At 36.0% G+C, this 15655-nt stretch overlaps 1 protein-coding gene across 2 annotated transcripts in view; it reads left to right on the top strand.

Annotated features, from left to right (window-relative positions):
* Positions 1-2374: 2374 nt before the first annotated feature.
* The window catches only part of LOC136039478 (uncharacterized), a 32034-nt gene continuing 18753 nt past the window's right edge, over positions 2375-15655 (top strand). Inside the window, exon 1 of one of the 2 annotated variants that reach the window (XM_065723260.1) lies at positions 2375-2591. The gene's annotated coding sequence lies outside the window, so the exon portion shown is untranslated. Of the gene's footprint in view, positions 2592-12881; positions 13029-15655 lie in introns of those variants that run through there. The other variant, XM_065723261.1, reaches the window with a different exon arrangement.

Below are 15655 nucleotides of genomic sequence, written 5' to 3'. Positions count from 1 at the left end.
CGCTCCTGCTTTTGTAAAATTTAATTTTTTCTAAAATATGACAGTAACTAAGGCATGAGTTTTTTAACCTTTGTGAATTTAACACTGAATTTGCTTTATGATTTTTTTTATTTTGATTTTTTAATTTGCACATTTTTTCGTTCTTTTTACTGTGATATATAAAAAAATGGCATGTTCCAGATTTTAGGTCTATTTTTTGGATTAAAACGGATTTGATTTACATACTGCAGGCTTAAGAAAAAATATATAAAGATATAGTCGTTTGACAATATTTGTGAACCGAGTAGCGTTGAAAAAGGTTTTCAGATAAAGCATACCAGATTACCATATAAATTGTCCGCTACTGTAACTAGAATGTGAAGATAAAAGAAAAGAAGAGCACGGACCCCTCATTAACATTGTGTTCTTATCGGCAGACTCTACTATGCTGGTACCTCGCCTAAATCGCTGCTCCTCTTTACCTTTTTGCTTATTTCTTTTTCATACCTGGAAGACAGAGTAATTTAAAATCCCACCAGCTGGGAATTCATCATAATCTATTAGCTTGTCACACTTCATTTCTTACCTTTTCCAAGAAGAGAATAATCATTAAAAATATTTCAGATTATTTTTTTTTGATAAAATGATAGCTTATACGTGCACCATAATGTTTATTTGCCACTTACCCTAAGACGCACCATTAGAAATATTGCTTCTAGCCTCTCTAAGGTGCAATCAGTTGCGTCGTTTGGAGGGATCAAGGGGCCAGTGCCCTTTGACTCTCCAGATGTGGATGCCTTTTGTCCCCCTCCCCCAATGAAAATGCTGGAGCTACGCCCCTGCGTACAATCGTAGCTATCAAGGTTAAAACACGAGAGGAACTCCTCTGGGTCTTTGAATCTTCAATCATTCAGATGGTTACGAACTTGTCTCTGAAGTATAATTCTATGGACATACCTAATAATGAATTCTTTCAGCCCTTGAATTCTAGCGTTGTGGGTATCTTTGCTGGTACCGTTTAATTTAGATATATCAGTGCCGAAATAATTATTTCCGAAAAATGCAGAATTCCCCCTAGAATTTAAATAGGCTATTAATTCAGTGGCTATCTAGTGATGCTAATAATTTTTTTCTGTATATATATAAAGTTCCCTTGACCCTGTCTGCACGCCTTGTAATTTTTAAGCGGATCAGATAAAAATGAAATAATATAATTACAAATAATACATGAGGGATACATGATTCGGATTTGAAACTGCGTATATCCATAACGTCTCAGCCGACGCCAACTTCACGTGTGGTAAGATTCCAAGGTATTGTAAAAGTTCCTTGTACTCGGTGAAAACACGTTCGAAATATGCTCGGAGATACTAAATAGCGTTAATATAATTTGCAAAAATTTCTAAATCTTTTAATGAGAGCCTAGAATTAAAAAAAAAATCAAAATATTCCCGATTTATGTGAAGTAAAGGAAAAAAAAAATGTATATTCATACACGGGAAATGTTAGACAAAATTAATTTTTAGACTTTTTTTTCCGAATTTCTCAAAATAGCAATTTTGAAAATATATTAGGAAAAAATTATAGAAACTTGACATAGTGATCAATTTGATACTTTAAAGGAGTGTTAGGGGAGGTAAGACAACACATTTTGACTTGGCGGAGGGGTTTCAGGGAGAAGGTGTATAAATCTCTTATCTCCAGTACGGGAGAAGAAGCTATGTTAACCCAATTCAACAAAATAGTGTATCTGCAATATATGTATCCAGGCTATCAAAATAGCTTATTTGTAATACCTTGGGAATAATTTGGGAGGTCAAGTCAAAAATTTCAAAGAGCTGGGATGGACATGGCTAGAGATCTCTAAATCTAATGCTTGAGAGAGGAGTCATGAGTGCCAAAACATTTTCTTATTATAATATTGGTTCAGCTAAAAATATGGCCAAGTAAAGCAAACAATTTTTTTTTCTGAAAAGCATAAAATTCACTATAGTGAGTCTCTGAACAAAGCCGAAAATAGCTTGAATACAATTTTTGCCTGAAAGTAGGCATAGGGGGTAGGGGGCTAAAGGACGGTTTGAATTTCGAGTAGGACACCCGTGATGCAGGAGAAAACCACGGAGGCGGGTATCTTTGTCTAGCGCTCTGGAATCTTGTAATTCTTAAGAAACCGTTTACGCGAATTTCTATGCAGTTCTCCTATGTTTATTATTGTATACGAACTACCTCCTTCCCCTTTCACCAGGTAATTCCCCTGTACGTGCCTGACTTAATGTGTTTGTTGTCAAATTCGTTTATAATAGCTATTATCACTGGTGGAAGAAAAGTAATTTGGAGCTGTTCCAGTAATTATTTATGAATAAATAACAGTCAGGTCCTTTTGAGATTAATTCATAGTCACATCCACGATTGCTAACTGCGGCTGACTGTCTGATTGTTATTCAACGGTGCCAGTTTTATGCAAAAGGATGTACAAAAGGTGTTTAGGTTCGATTAGATAAGGAACCATGCTTGAATTTTTCCAGCAGTTTTATGGAAAATAAAGAAATAAGTTTATGTGAGGTTGGCTGTGTGAAATATCAAATAGGGATAGGCGGATTAGCAAATTAAAGGTAAGATTTTGTTGTCATTAAGGAATATTTCGACCGTCGAAGCCCCAAAAACGTGTTCAAATTTGTCCTTAGGGAGGAGAAGTGATAAGGGCAAAGGACGTTCCTGAGAGGGAGAGTTGAAATTTGAATAAAACTCAAAACCCAATATCGGGTGGTTTACTCATATTTTAAGAAGTTTTGGACTATTTGAGGCCGACACAGGAAAATAGAACTTTCAAAGAAGGATCAATGGACTAAAGTATGCCCTGGGAAGGTATTTTGGGTAAGTTTAGTGACTGCTTGCTATCTCGGAAAGGGTTAGGTTAGGAAAATGAAACTTTCAGGGATGGGTTTTACAGGCTGAAGTATATCCCGGGAAGGTATTTTGCAGTACCTACCTCCACTCCCTCTCCCACTAGGGGGTCCTGACCTTTGATGGCCACGGTTTGGTGACCTGCTATCAAACAGTTCGTGGTAACGAACTGTAGTAAGGAGCGACCCCGCTCAATAGTAAACGAAACTCTAAAAAACGGAATTTCGATGCTAAAAGATATATCAAAAGAATCGAATTTTTATGCTGATTTTAAATGTATAAGTTTCATCAAATTTGGTCTTTGTCATAAAAAGTTACGAGCCTGAGAAAATTTGTTTTATTTTGGAAATAGGGAGTAACACCCCCTAAAAGTCATAGGATCTTAACGAAAATCACACCATCGCATTCAGCGCATCAGAGAACCCTATAGAAAAAATGTCAAGGTCCAATCTACAAAAATATGGAATTTCGTATTTTTTGCCAGAAGACAAATCACGGGTGCGTGTTTATTTGTTTGTTTGTTTTTTGTTTTTTTTCCCAGGGGTCATCGTATCGACCAAATGGTCCTAGAGTGTTGCAAGAGGGCTCATTCTAACGGAAATGAAAAGTTCTAGTGCCCTTTTTAAGTGACCAAAAAATTGGAGGGCACCTAGGCCCCCTCCCACGCTCATTTTTTCCCAAAGTCAACGGATCAGCCATTTTGTTCTGCATAGTCGAAAACCATAATAACTATGTCTTTGGGGATGACTTACCCCCCACAGTCTCTGGGGGAGGGGCTGCAAGTTACAAACTTTGACCAATGTTTACATACAGTAATGGTTACTGGGAAGTCTACCGACGTTATCAGGGAGATTTTTTTGGTTTGGGTGTGGGGTTCAGGGAGGGGGCTATATGGGAGGATCTTTCCTTAGAGGAATATTTCATGGGGGAATTTTCTAGCATTACTATTAAAAAAACAAAACAATGAAAATATAAACATGAAAAAGTTTTTTTCAATTGAAAGTAAGGAGAGGCATTAAAACTTAAAACGAACAGAGATTATTACGCATATGAGGGGTTCTAAAAATACTTTAGCATAAAGAGCGAGGTATTTAGGAGGAGATAAATACTTCGCTCTTTATGCTAAAAATTTTTAAAGTAATTCCAACTATTTATTCTACGGCCTTTCTGATTCAGGAGTAATTCTTAAAGAATCGGGACAAAACAAAATTTAGTGTGATGAGCGAGGTATTAACGAGGGGACCAACCCCTTCATATACATATAATCAAAAATATAAGAATATAAAAGTTTGTTACGTAAGTTAATTCTTAACTTACGTATATTTTTTTACTAATAAAAACGTTCGTTAAAAATTAAAAGATCTAGTTGCCTTTTTAAGTAACCGAAAAATTGGAGGGCAACTAGGCCTCCTTCTCCACCCCTTATTTCTCAAAATCGTCTGATCAAAACTAAGAGAAAGCCATTTAGCCAAAAAAAGAATTAATATGCAAATTTCATTTTAATAATTTATGTACGGAGAGCCAAAATCGGACATGTATTAGTTCAAAAACTTTCAGAAATTAAATAAAAAAAACAAGTTTTTTGAAATGAAAGTAAGGAGCGACATTAAAACTTAAAACGAACAGAAATTACTCCATATATGAAAGGGGCTTTTCCTCCTCGACACCCCGCTCCTTGCGCTAAAGTTTGATTCTTTCTCGCAACTCTACTTTTTAAAACAATAAAAAACTTTAGCGTAAAGAGCGGGGTAACGAGGAGGAAAAGCCCCTTTCATATACGGAGTAATCAAACAGTTCGTGGTAACGAACTGTAAAGGAGCGACCCGGCTCAATAGTGCATGTTTTTGTGGCAACACTACCTGTTTTGTTTGCACTGAGAAATAGAACTCGTCATAACTTTTGTTAGCTTTTTATAGTATTTGGTATAACCTACCTGAAAGCCTTATTTAATGTTTGGTTTTTTTTTTCTTATTTTCAGCGAGAAACGTTCTTCAAAATTTAGACGTATCTTCTTTGACACCGTGAATTTTGACTTTTATTACTTTTAATTATTTATTTCTTTCTTATTTCACTGTATGATTCTGTTTTTTTTATATCAAATGAATAAAATTTTGAGCGAATAAATTGTATTTTGTATAATGCTTGTTTCCCAAGAAGAAAAATTTGCTCTTGGCCAGAAAAATTTGAAGTTATACCAATGTTACTACAGATCTGACCCAGTGTGAAACTGCGTGACGATAAAATACTGACGAAGTTGGGGCCGGTACCCCCTCCGGAATATTCCCCCATGCGCAAAATTGAGCAGCCACAGAAAAAGTACAAAATAGATACCCAAAATGTCGATTGGATGTCCTAATGGATAACAAAAGGACCAGATATCATAAATGGTCCTAGGACAAGGGCTGGTTGAACTCCAACCACTTTCGACTTAAAAAACAGGACTTGATTTGGCTTTTTGGGGTAATGAACTTTCCATTTCTGGTGGTAACTGGGGCCCTCTTTACACCCCTTTATTCGCCCCTGAGTGCATACACTAGAGGTTTTTATGTATTTTTAAACACAATTTTCTCGGTCAGAGGAAAGCAGCTTTCAAATTTGGTTTGAAAGCCAACTTAACAAAATAGTAATTCTGAGTGAATTTTGTTTCTTCTATTCAAACATAAACTAAAACCATAATAATTCTCGAACCTCCGGGGATTTTTTCAATATCAGCATATTTGTAATAATGATTTTAATTTTACTAGTCTAATATACAATTAATCATAATGAATTTTTTTTTTCTGTTAGAATTTCTAATTGAAGAAATTATACAAATTAGATGACATGCCTATGCTAAGGACGTCATTATTGCGACTCACTTGAATATACTGGCAAGGATACAGGAGAGTGACAAGAACAATTTGCGCTTTTTCATTTCCTCCACAATGGTACTTGAGCTCCTTGACTGGTCATGCTTCACATATTTTGAGTGATTGTTTTAGGAAAGAGACAGAAATTGTTGTCGCCCCAGGAGGAGTGACACCCTGAATTCAAGCTGGAGATTTGGATAGGTGATAATCTAAAAAAAAGATTTTAGGAATATGACTCTTAGAAAAGATAGTAAAATGATACACTCATTATTAGATTCCTATAGCCGAAACTTTTTTAAAAATGAATTGGTTGTGATTTCGGCAAATTTCAGACAGGCTATTTAGTTGTTGTTTAAAGACTAGATATCAGATAGTTGTGTTAGTTGGTCCTTTGTTACAATTAAATAAAACAAAAACAAGTTTTTTGAAATGAAAGTAAGGAGCGACATTAAAACTTAAAACGAACAGAAATTACTCCGTATATGAAAGGGGCTTTTCCTCCTCTACATCCCGCTCTTTACGCTAAAGTTTTTTATTGATCTAAAGTTTTAATGTCGCTCCTTACTTTCATTTCAAAAAACTTGTTTGTTTTTTTTATTTAATTTCTGAAAGTTTTTGAATTAATGCATGTCTGATTTTGGCTCTCCGTACATAAATTATTAAAATGAATTTGCATATTAATTATTTTTTTGGCTAAATGGCTTTCTCTTAGTTTTGATCAGACGATTTGTAGAAATAAGGGGTAGGGAAGGAGGCCTATTTGCCCTCCAATTTTTCGGTTACTTAAAAAGGCAACTAGATCTTTTAATTTTTAACGGACGTTTTTATTAGTAAAAAATATACGTAACTTAAGAATTAACTTACGTAACAAACTTTTATATTATTATATTTTTGATTATATATATGAGGGGGTAGGTCCCCTCGTTAATACCTCGCTCTTCACACTAAATCTTGTTTTGTCCCAATTCTTTAAGAATGACCCCTTAATCAGAAAGGCCGTAGAATAAATAGTTGAAATTACTTAAATTTTTTTTAGCATAAAGAGCGAAGTATTTATCTCCTCCTAAATACCTCGCTCTTTATGCTAAAGTATTTTTAGAACCCCTCATATGCGTAATAATCTCTGTTCGTTTTAATGCTTCTCCTTACTTTCAATTGAAAAAACTTTTTCATGTTTATATTTTCATTTTTTTTTTAATAGTAATGCTAGAAAATCCTGCGCCCTTTTCATTGAATTTCTCTTCCCCGATGAAATATTCCTTCAAGGAAAGATCCTCCCATATAGCCCACATCCAAACCAAAAATCTCCCCTGAACCCTCCCATCCAAACCAAACATCTCCCCTGAACCCCACATCCAAACCAAAAATTCCCCCTGATAACGTCGGTACACTTCCCAGTAACCATTATTGTATGTAAACATTGGTCAAAGTTTGTAACTTGCAGCCCCTCCCCCAGGGACTGTGGGGGGGGGGGGGGGGTAATTCATCCCCAAGGACATAGTTATTATGGTTTTTGACTATGCGGAACAAAATGGCTATCTCAAAATTTTGATCCATTGACTTTGGGAAAAAAATGAGCGTGGGAGGGGGCCTAGGTGCCCTCCATTTTTTTGGTCACTTAAAAAGGGCACTAGAACTTTTCATTTCCGTTAGAATGAGCCCTCTTGCAACACTCTAGGACCACTTGGTCGATACGATGACCCCTGGAAAAAAAAAACAAAAAAAAAACAAACAAATAAACACGCACCCGTGATTTGTCTTATGGCAAAAAATACGAAATTCCACATTTTTGTAGATTGGACCTTGAAATTTTTTCTATAGGGTTCTCTGATGCGCTGAATGTGATGGTGTGATTTTTGTTAAGATCCTACGACTTTTAGGGGTTGTTACCCCCTATTTTCCAAAATAAGGCAAATTTTCTCAGTCTCGTAACTTTTGATGACAAAGACTAAATTCGATGAAACTTATATATTTAAAATCAGCATAAAAATCTGATTCTTTTGATATATCTTTTAGCATCGAAATTCTGTTTTTAGAGTTTCGTTTACTATTGAGCCGGGTCGCTCCTTACTACAGTCCGTTACCACTAACTGTTTGATAGAGATTTAAAATTGGATGCTGCTTTCACCCCCAGAGGCCAAATTCCCTAAATTCAAGCTGCTAATTTTATTGGAAAAGAATGGAAATAATAGTTCTTTAACAACGATATTTGTTAGACAGTACAGTAGAAAAAATTAAAACGTGGGATAAACCAACCTTGGTGAGTTCGCTATTAGCAGATCTCGAAGGACAAGAATATTTATACAAATTTAGTGGATATGTTGTTCAAAAATTTTAGGCAGGTTTCTTAGTCAGCTTTTCTTTTTAAGTTTTACTGTCTGGGAGAATAGAGTTACTAGTAATAGATAATCACAGTGACATACCAATAGAATATACATTTTGTAATATAGTATTCTGTCTCACTAATATCAAGTGGTTGGAAGAAAGTTTTCAAGAATTTTTTTTGTAGAACTTTCCCCATCATTTCTCGAAAGATTTTAGGATATTAGTTCGGGCACATGTTATACGTTATTTTAAAGAAAGGAGTTATTACTTAAATTTTAGGGAAATTCTAAAGAAGGTAGTTATTATTATTTTAAAAAAATGAAACTTTCAGAAATCAGTTCAAATACCAATTCCGGGAAATCTCTCAAATTTTATTCACTCAGCTCAACTACTTCCTTGAAAATAATGAAGATAATAGTGTCCGAACAGTGATTATCTATTATAAAGAATACTTTAGTCTTCATGTGAGACATGCTATCATCAGTAAATCTTTGTATTAGCTTTAGCAATAATCTCGCTTAAAATTAGGAAATAATGACCTTTAAGGGGCTAAAAATGCATTTTTGATTTTAAGGTACGCTCCCTATTCATGCCATCAGAAGGAACAACTACTCCCCCTTCCCCACTAATAGTTTGTGCACAACTATACATTACTGTGCATGAACTAATGAAGTCCAAATGAACCAGCTTAGTTAAATGAAGCTTAAAAATAATCGTGTATAATAACGTTTGATTTTTTAGTGACTGATCACATCCTTAGGGATGAACGAGCCACCTTGTGGGACTTTGGCCTCCGGAATCGGGACGTTATTTGTATACCTTTGATGCTCCTAAGATAATTTGCTATTTCAGAAGTTTCACTCAATAGCATCTATACCCTTTTTGGTTCAAATTTTTTTTTCTGCAGCACCCTGGCAGAAATTGACATTTTGTTGCGCTGCAATATAATTTGTCAAACAGTTCCTGGTAACGAACTGTAGTAAGGAGCGACCCGGCTCAATAGTAAACCAGACTCTAAAAAACGGAATTTCGATACTAAAAGATACATCAAAAGAATCGCATTTTAATGCTGATTTTAAATATATAAGTTTCATCAAGTTTAGTATTACCCATCAAAAGTTACGAGCCTGAGAAAATTTGCGTTATTTTAGAATAAAAAAAAGTCATAGAATCTTAACGAAAATCACACCATCAGATTCAGCGTATCAGAGAACCCTCCTGTAGAAGTTTCAAGCTCCTATCTACAAAAATGTGGAATTTTATATTTTTGCCAGAAGGCAGATCACGGATGCGTGTTTATTTGTTGTTTTTTTTTCCAGCGGTGATCGTATCGACCCAGTTGTCCTGGAATGTTGCGAGAGGGCTCATTCTAACGGAAATGAAAAGTTCTAGTGCCCTTTTTAAGTGACCGGAAAAATTTGAGGACACCTAGGCCCCCTCCCACGCTAATTATTTTCCCAAAGTCAACGGATCAAAATTCTGAGATAGCCATTTTATTCAGCGTAGTCAAGAAACCTTATAATTATGTCTTTGGGGACGACTTACTCCCACACAGTCCCCGTGGGAGGGGTTAAAAGTTCAAAACATTGACCAGTGCTTACATATAGTAATGGTTATTGGGAAGTGTACAGGCGTTTTCAAGAGGAATTTTTGATTGGAGGCAGGGGTTGAGAAGAGGGGGATATGCTGTGGGAACTTTTCATCGAGGAATTTGTCATGGGGGAAGAAAATTTCCATGAAGGGAGCGCAGGATTTACTAGCATTACTTAAAAAAAAACAATTAAAAAATAAATATGAAAAAGTTTTTTTTCAGCTGGAAGTAAGCAGCAGCATTAAAACTTAAAACGAACAGAAATTACTACCCATATGAGAGCTTACCTCCTCCTAATACCTCGCTCTTTACGCTAAAGTAGTTTTAGTAATTTCAACTATTTATTCTGCGGCTTTTGTGATTCAGGGGTCATTCTTAATGAATTGGGACAAAATTTAAGCTTTAGTGTAAAGAGCGAGGTACTGACGAGGGGGCGAACCCCCTCATATATGTAATAAAAACATGAGAATACAAAAGTTCTTTACGTAAGCTAATTTATAATTTACGTATATCTTTTACTTATAAAAAGATTCGTAAAAAATTAAAAGTTCTAGTTGCCTTTTAAACTAACCGAAAATCAGAGGGCAACTAGGCTTCCTCCCCCGCTCTTTTTTTCTCAAAATCATTCGATCAAAATTATGAGAAAGCCATTTAGCCAAAAAAATAAATATACAAATTTCGTTTTAATTATTCCTCTGCGGAGAGCCAAAATTAAAAATTGCATTGATTCAAAAACATTCAGAAATTAAATAAAAAAAAACAAGTTTTTTAAATGAAAGTAAGGAGCGACATTAAAACTTAAAACGAACAGAAATTACTCCGTATATGAAAGGGGCTTTTCCTTCTCAACGTCCCGCTCTTTACGCTAAAGTTTTTTACTGTTTTAAAATGTAGAGTTAAGAGAAAGAGTCAAACTTTAGCGCAAAGTGCGGGGCGTTGAGAAGGAAAAGCCCCTTCCATATACGGAGTAATTTCTGTTCGTTTTAAGTTTTAATGTCGCTCCTTACTTTCATTTAAAAAACTTGTTTTTTTTATTTAATCTCGGAAAGGGGTTAGGTTAGGAAAATGAAACTTTCGGGGATGGGTCCACAGGCTAAAGCATATCCCAGGTAGGTATTTTAAAGTGCACACCTCCACTCCTTCTCCCTCAAGAGGGAGACAGATGACGGATGCGTGTTTATTTGTTTGTTTTTTTTCTTTTCCCCAGGGGTCATCGTATCGACCAAGTGGTCCTAGAATGTCGCAAGAGGGCTCATTCTAACGGAAATGAAAAGTTCTAGTGCCCTTTTTAAGTGACCAAAAAAATTGGAGGGTATCTAGGCCCCCTCCCACGCTCATTTTTTTCCCAAGGTCAACGGATCAGAATTTTGAGATAGCCATTTTGTTCAGCATAGTCGAAACCATAATAACTATGTCTTTGGTGTTGACCTACTCCCCCAAAATCCCTGGGGGAGGGGCTGCAAGTTACAAACTTTGACCAGTGTTTACATATTGGTTATTGGGAAGTGTACAGACGTTTTCAGGGGGATTTTATTTTGTTTGGGGGTGGGGCTGAGGAGAGGGGGCTATGCTGGAGGATCTTTCCTTCGAGGAATCTGTCATGGAGGAAGAAAAAGCAATGACAAGGGCGCAGGATTCTCTAGCATTCCTATAAGAAAACAATGAAAAATAAACATGAAAACGTTTTTTCAAATGAAAGGAAGAAGTAGCATTGAAACTTAAAACGAACAGAGATTATTACGCATATGAGGGGTTCTAAAAATACTTTAGCATAAAGAGCGAGGTATTTAGGAGGAGATAAATACCTTGCTCTTTATGCTAAAGTATTTTTAGTAGTTTCAACTATTTATTCTACGGCCTTTCTGATTCAGGGGTCATTCTTAAAGAATTGGGACAAAACTTACGATTTTGTGTAAAGAGCGAGGCATTAACGAGGGTACAAACCCCCTCGTATACATAATACAAATATAAGGTTATGAAAGTTTGTTACGTAAGTTAATTCTTAAGTTACGTATATTTTTTACTAATAAAAACGTTCATTAAAAATTAAAAGTCCTAGTTGCCTTTTTAAGTAACCGAAAAATTGGAGGGCAACTAGGCCTCATTCTCCACCCCTTATTTCTCAAAATCGTCTGATCAAAACTAAGAGAAAGCCATTTAGCCAAAAAAAGAATTAATATACAAATTTCATTTTAATAATTTATGTGCGGAGAGCCAAAAACAAACATGCAATAATTCAAAAACGTTCAGAAATTAAATATAAAAAAAACAAATTTTTTTAGCTGAAAGTAAGGAGCGACATTAAAACTTAAAACTTAATGAGTTGTCCCCTCCGCAATCCTTCGCTCTTTACGCTAAAGTTTGACTCTTTGCCACAATTCTACTTTTTAAAACAATTAAAAGCTTTAGCGTAAAGAGCGAGGGATTGCGGAGGGGACAACTCATTTCATATACGAAGTAATTTCTGTTCGTTTTAAGTTTTAATGTCGCTCCTTACTTTCAGCTAAAAAATTTTTTTTTTTTTTTTATTTAATCTCTACCCAATGTCGGTGCTAAGAAGGTGTGGGGAATTGGGTAAATTGAATTTTTCAGTGTGACACTGGAGCAAATCATAGCGGAAACTAGGCACAATTAAGTGATCGGATTTATAGCATGGTGGAATAGCTTTCGATTAAAACCTAAAGTGACAAGTGTTCGTAACGCAGGCCATAGATATGAATTGGGCTTAAAAAAAATATATATATTGTATCATTTTACAGTTCCCATAAATTCCCACTTTCACTAGGCTAGTTTACGATATTTCTTATTTTTCCTGTAATAATTAATTCTGCGGATGAAGCACGTTTTGCAGATTGTCCTTTTCGTCCAAACGTCTAGGGCTAAACGGATAGTAGGTCGTCGGCGATTGGGATGGGAGGATGTCATAAAGAAAGATTTAAGATAAATGGGAACTTCCTGGGAGGGTGTAAAGAGGGAGACTTTAAATAAATTGGGATGGAGGAGGAGCGTGCGTAGCTGTGTTGGCTTCAGGTGGCTTGGTGCTGCGGCGAGTCGTTAGTTGTAGTAATGAATTTTGCTGACCCTAATTAGTCATCGCGTAGTCTTTCAGCTGAGTCTACGGCAGAACTACTGCCGAAGAATAAAAAAATTAAAACTTGTCTCCTGGTTTGTTTTAATCTTGTTATTCATTTACTTTATTGACATTGCTTTAATAAAATGGTGCCAGTTTCAAACAAAAAGTTTGAAGTGAGATTAGATAAAGAATTGTCCACGGGCTTCTTTTTAAGATTTTGTGGATTTGGAAGGAAACGTATTTCATGAGTGCAATGGTATGGAATGCACACTAGAATATTTGTTATAACTAGATTAACAAATTAAAGGTATTTTCCTTTATTAATTACTACTTTCGTAAATCCCAAATGTATCTTACAATGGTGTAATTAGGAAAAGATATACTCTTTATGACCCCTCTCCACCAAGCAAGAAAAAATCGATTATGCGACGTCTTGGAATTTTTGTTCTTTACCCTTCCCACCTTGAAATTACCCTTCCCACCTTCCCTCCTTCTCGGAACAGAGTGCTGACGATGTACTTCAGTCATTTCGACCTTAGCAAGGAGAGGGTATCCGAGTCTTTGTTCCAAGGGAGGGGGAGACAAGCCCTAAAAAGGATTATTTTCAGAATTAGCCCCGTGTGAATGCTTCATACCGATATCCAGCGGGAGTTAATTAAGGGGATAGGAGGGCATCTTTCCCCTTAGATTAAAAATAAAATAAAATATTTTGGTATTTTATTAGAAAAACATGAAAAGAAAGAACGAAGTTCATAGATTTCGAAAAATACAGTGTGCACCCCCTCCCCTCTCTAAATTTTCTTGAATTAACATCATTGCCCATGTTGTGCAAACCAATAACGTAAACCGAGTAATGCAAGATAATATCAATAGTGACAAATAACAGTTTTTTCAATCGCTTCAAACACATCACCGGTGAAGCAGCTAGGCTTCCAGTTTCAGGTTAGAAGACTATAGTTTTATCCCTCCTAAGGGAAAGGCTTTCGCCTGAAAGTTACTATTCTAAAGGATTGAGTTTCCCCTATGCTCAGAGTCTTGTGATTCTGAGTCAGAGTGCGTAGAGTAGCTAGCTATAGACCTTACTTATAAGCGCTACAATCAAACATTTCGTGGTAACGAACTGTAAGTAAGGAGCGACCCTACTCAGTAGTGACCGAAACTCTAAAAAACGGAATTTTGATACCAATCAGAAGAATTGGATTTTAATGCTCCTTCTAGATATATAAGTTTCATCAAAAGTTACAAGCCTGAGAAAATTTGCCCTACCTTCCAAAAAAAGGGAAACACCCCTTAAAAATAATAAAATATTAATGAAAATCACACTATCAGATTCAGCATATTAGAGAACCCTACTGTAGAAGTTTCAAGCTCCTATCTTTAAAAATCTGGAATTTGGAACTTTTTGCCAGAAGAAAGATCACGGATGCGTGTTTATTTGTTGTTTTTTCCCCAGGTGATCTTATTGACCCAGTGGTCCTAGAATGTTGCGAGAGGGCTCGTTCGAACGGAAATTAAAAGTTCTAGTGTCCTTTTAAATGAACAAAAATTGAAGGGTAACAAGAACCCCTCCCTCCTCCCAACGCTTATTTTTCCCCAAAGTCAAAGGATAAAAATTTTGAGATGGCCATTTTATTCAGCATATTCGAAAAATCTAGTAACTATGTCTTTGGGGACGACTTAATGCCCCACAGTCCCCGGAGGAATGCCTGCAAGTTATGAACTTCGCCCATTGTTTGCATATAGTATTGGTTATTGGGAAACATACAGGCGGGGATTTTTCTGGTGGGGGGTTCGGGGAAGAGGGTTTTTCAACTGAATGTAAGGAGCAACATTAAAAATTAAAACGAACAGAAATTGTTATGTATATGAGGGGTTGCTCCCCCTCGGCAATACCTCTTTCTCTACGCTTAATTTTTTTTTCTAGTACTTTCAAAAGAGCTATTTGTTCTAATTAACCGGCCTTTGCGATCTGGGTTCATTCTTAAAGAATTGGAATAAAATTTCGAACTTTAGCATAAAGAGCGAGGTATTGACGAGGGGCGCATCCTTTCATATACGTAATAATTTTTGTTCGTTATAAGTTTTAATGTTGCTCCTTACTTTCATTTGAAAAAAAAACTTTTTTTAAATTAATCTGAAGAACAAGAAGATGAGAGAGGGAGGAAAGAATGGTAGTCCTCCCGATTCCAAGGATCTAGCTTCAACAAACCCTGACTAATGAATTGGGTTGGGAAAAGGAATATAACTATGTTTTCATAAAGGAGGCTGAAAGGCCCACTTCGATGACACATCTTGGTCCGAGACACGTGTCTAAGTTATTCTGTTTTGCGTCATTTTCAAAAAAGGCATATTTATGCGAGTTTTTAAAGCTAAAGTAACTAATAATCTAAAAAAATAGTGCGGACGTTAGGGCTTTAGATGTTCAATTATAGTGATATGCTTTATGGATTATGGCGCTGGCTAATCGTCTGTCAACCTACGGCTTGTAATATAACAATTGTTATTATGCAAAAATGAATAGACTTCGAAATGACAGAGTTAGGCACAAGGTCGCCATAATGCTCAATATTTAGCTAAACTTTCTACGCCAAATATTCATCAGGCTTTAGGGTTTGTTTTTTAGTTATAAGAAAATTTCTTAACTGTCCTCATGGTTTAGGTAAGGCAAGTATGCAGTTTAAGGGCATGGCCCCCACCTCTTACATCTATTCCTTACAATGTATCAGGAAAATAGGAGTTTGAACTATTCTTAGGCACCATTTTAGTGGTCTGTGTCCCAGCTGAAAATTGGCTGCCCTGAAAAAGACCCAAGCAAACATTTCAAACGACTTGAAGGAGATACCATACTGTACAGAAAATAGAACGGGGGTACAGCCCACTAAAAATGGGCTTAAAAGTTTTTGTTTCCGATTGGCTCACAGGTTTTAGTTCCTT

The sequence above is a fragment of the Artemia franciscana genome, chromosome 19, assembly GCF_032884065.1.
Source record: "Artemia franciscana chromosome 19, ASM3288406v1, whole genome shotgun sequence".
NCBI classification, from domain to species: domain Eukaryota; kingdom Metazoa; phylum Arthropoda; class Branchiopoda; order Anostraca; family Artemiidae; genus Artemia; species Artemia franciscana.
Note: the sequence above shows the minus strand (reverse complement) of the source record. Positions and strands in the feature narration are given on the sequence as shown.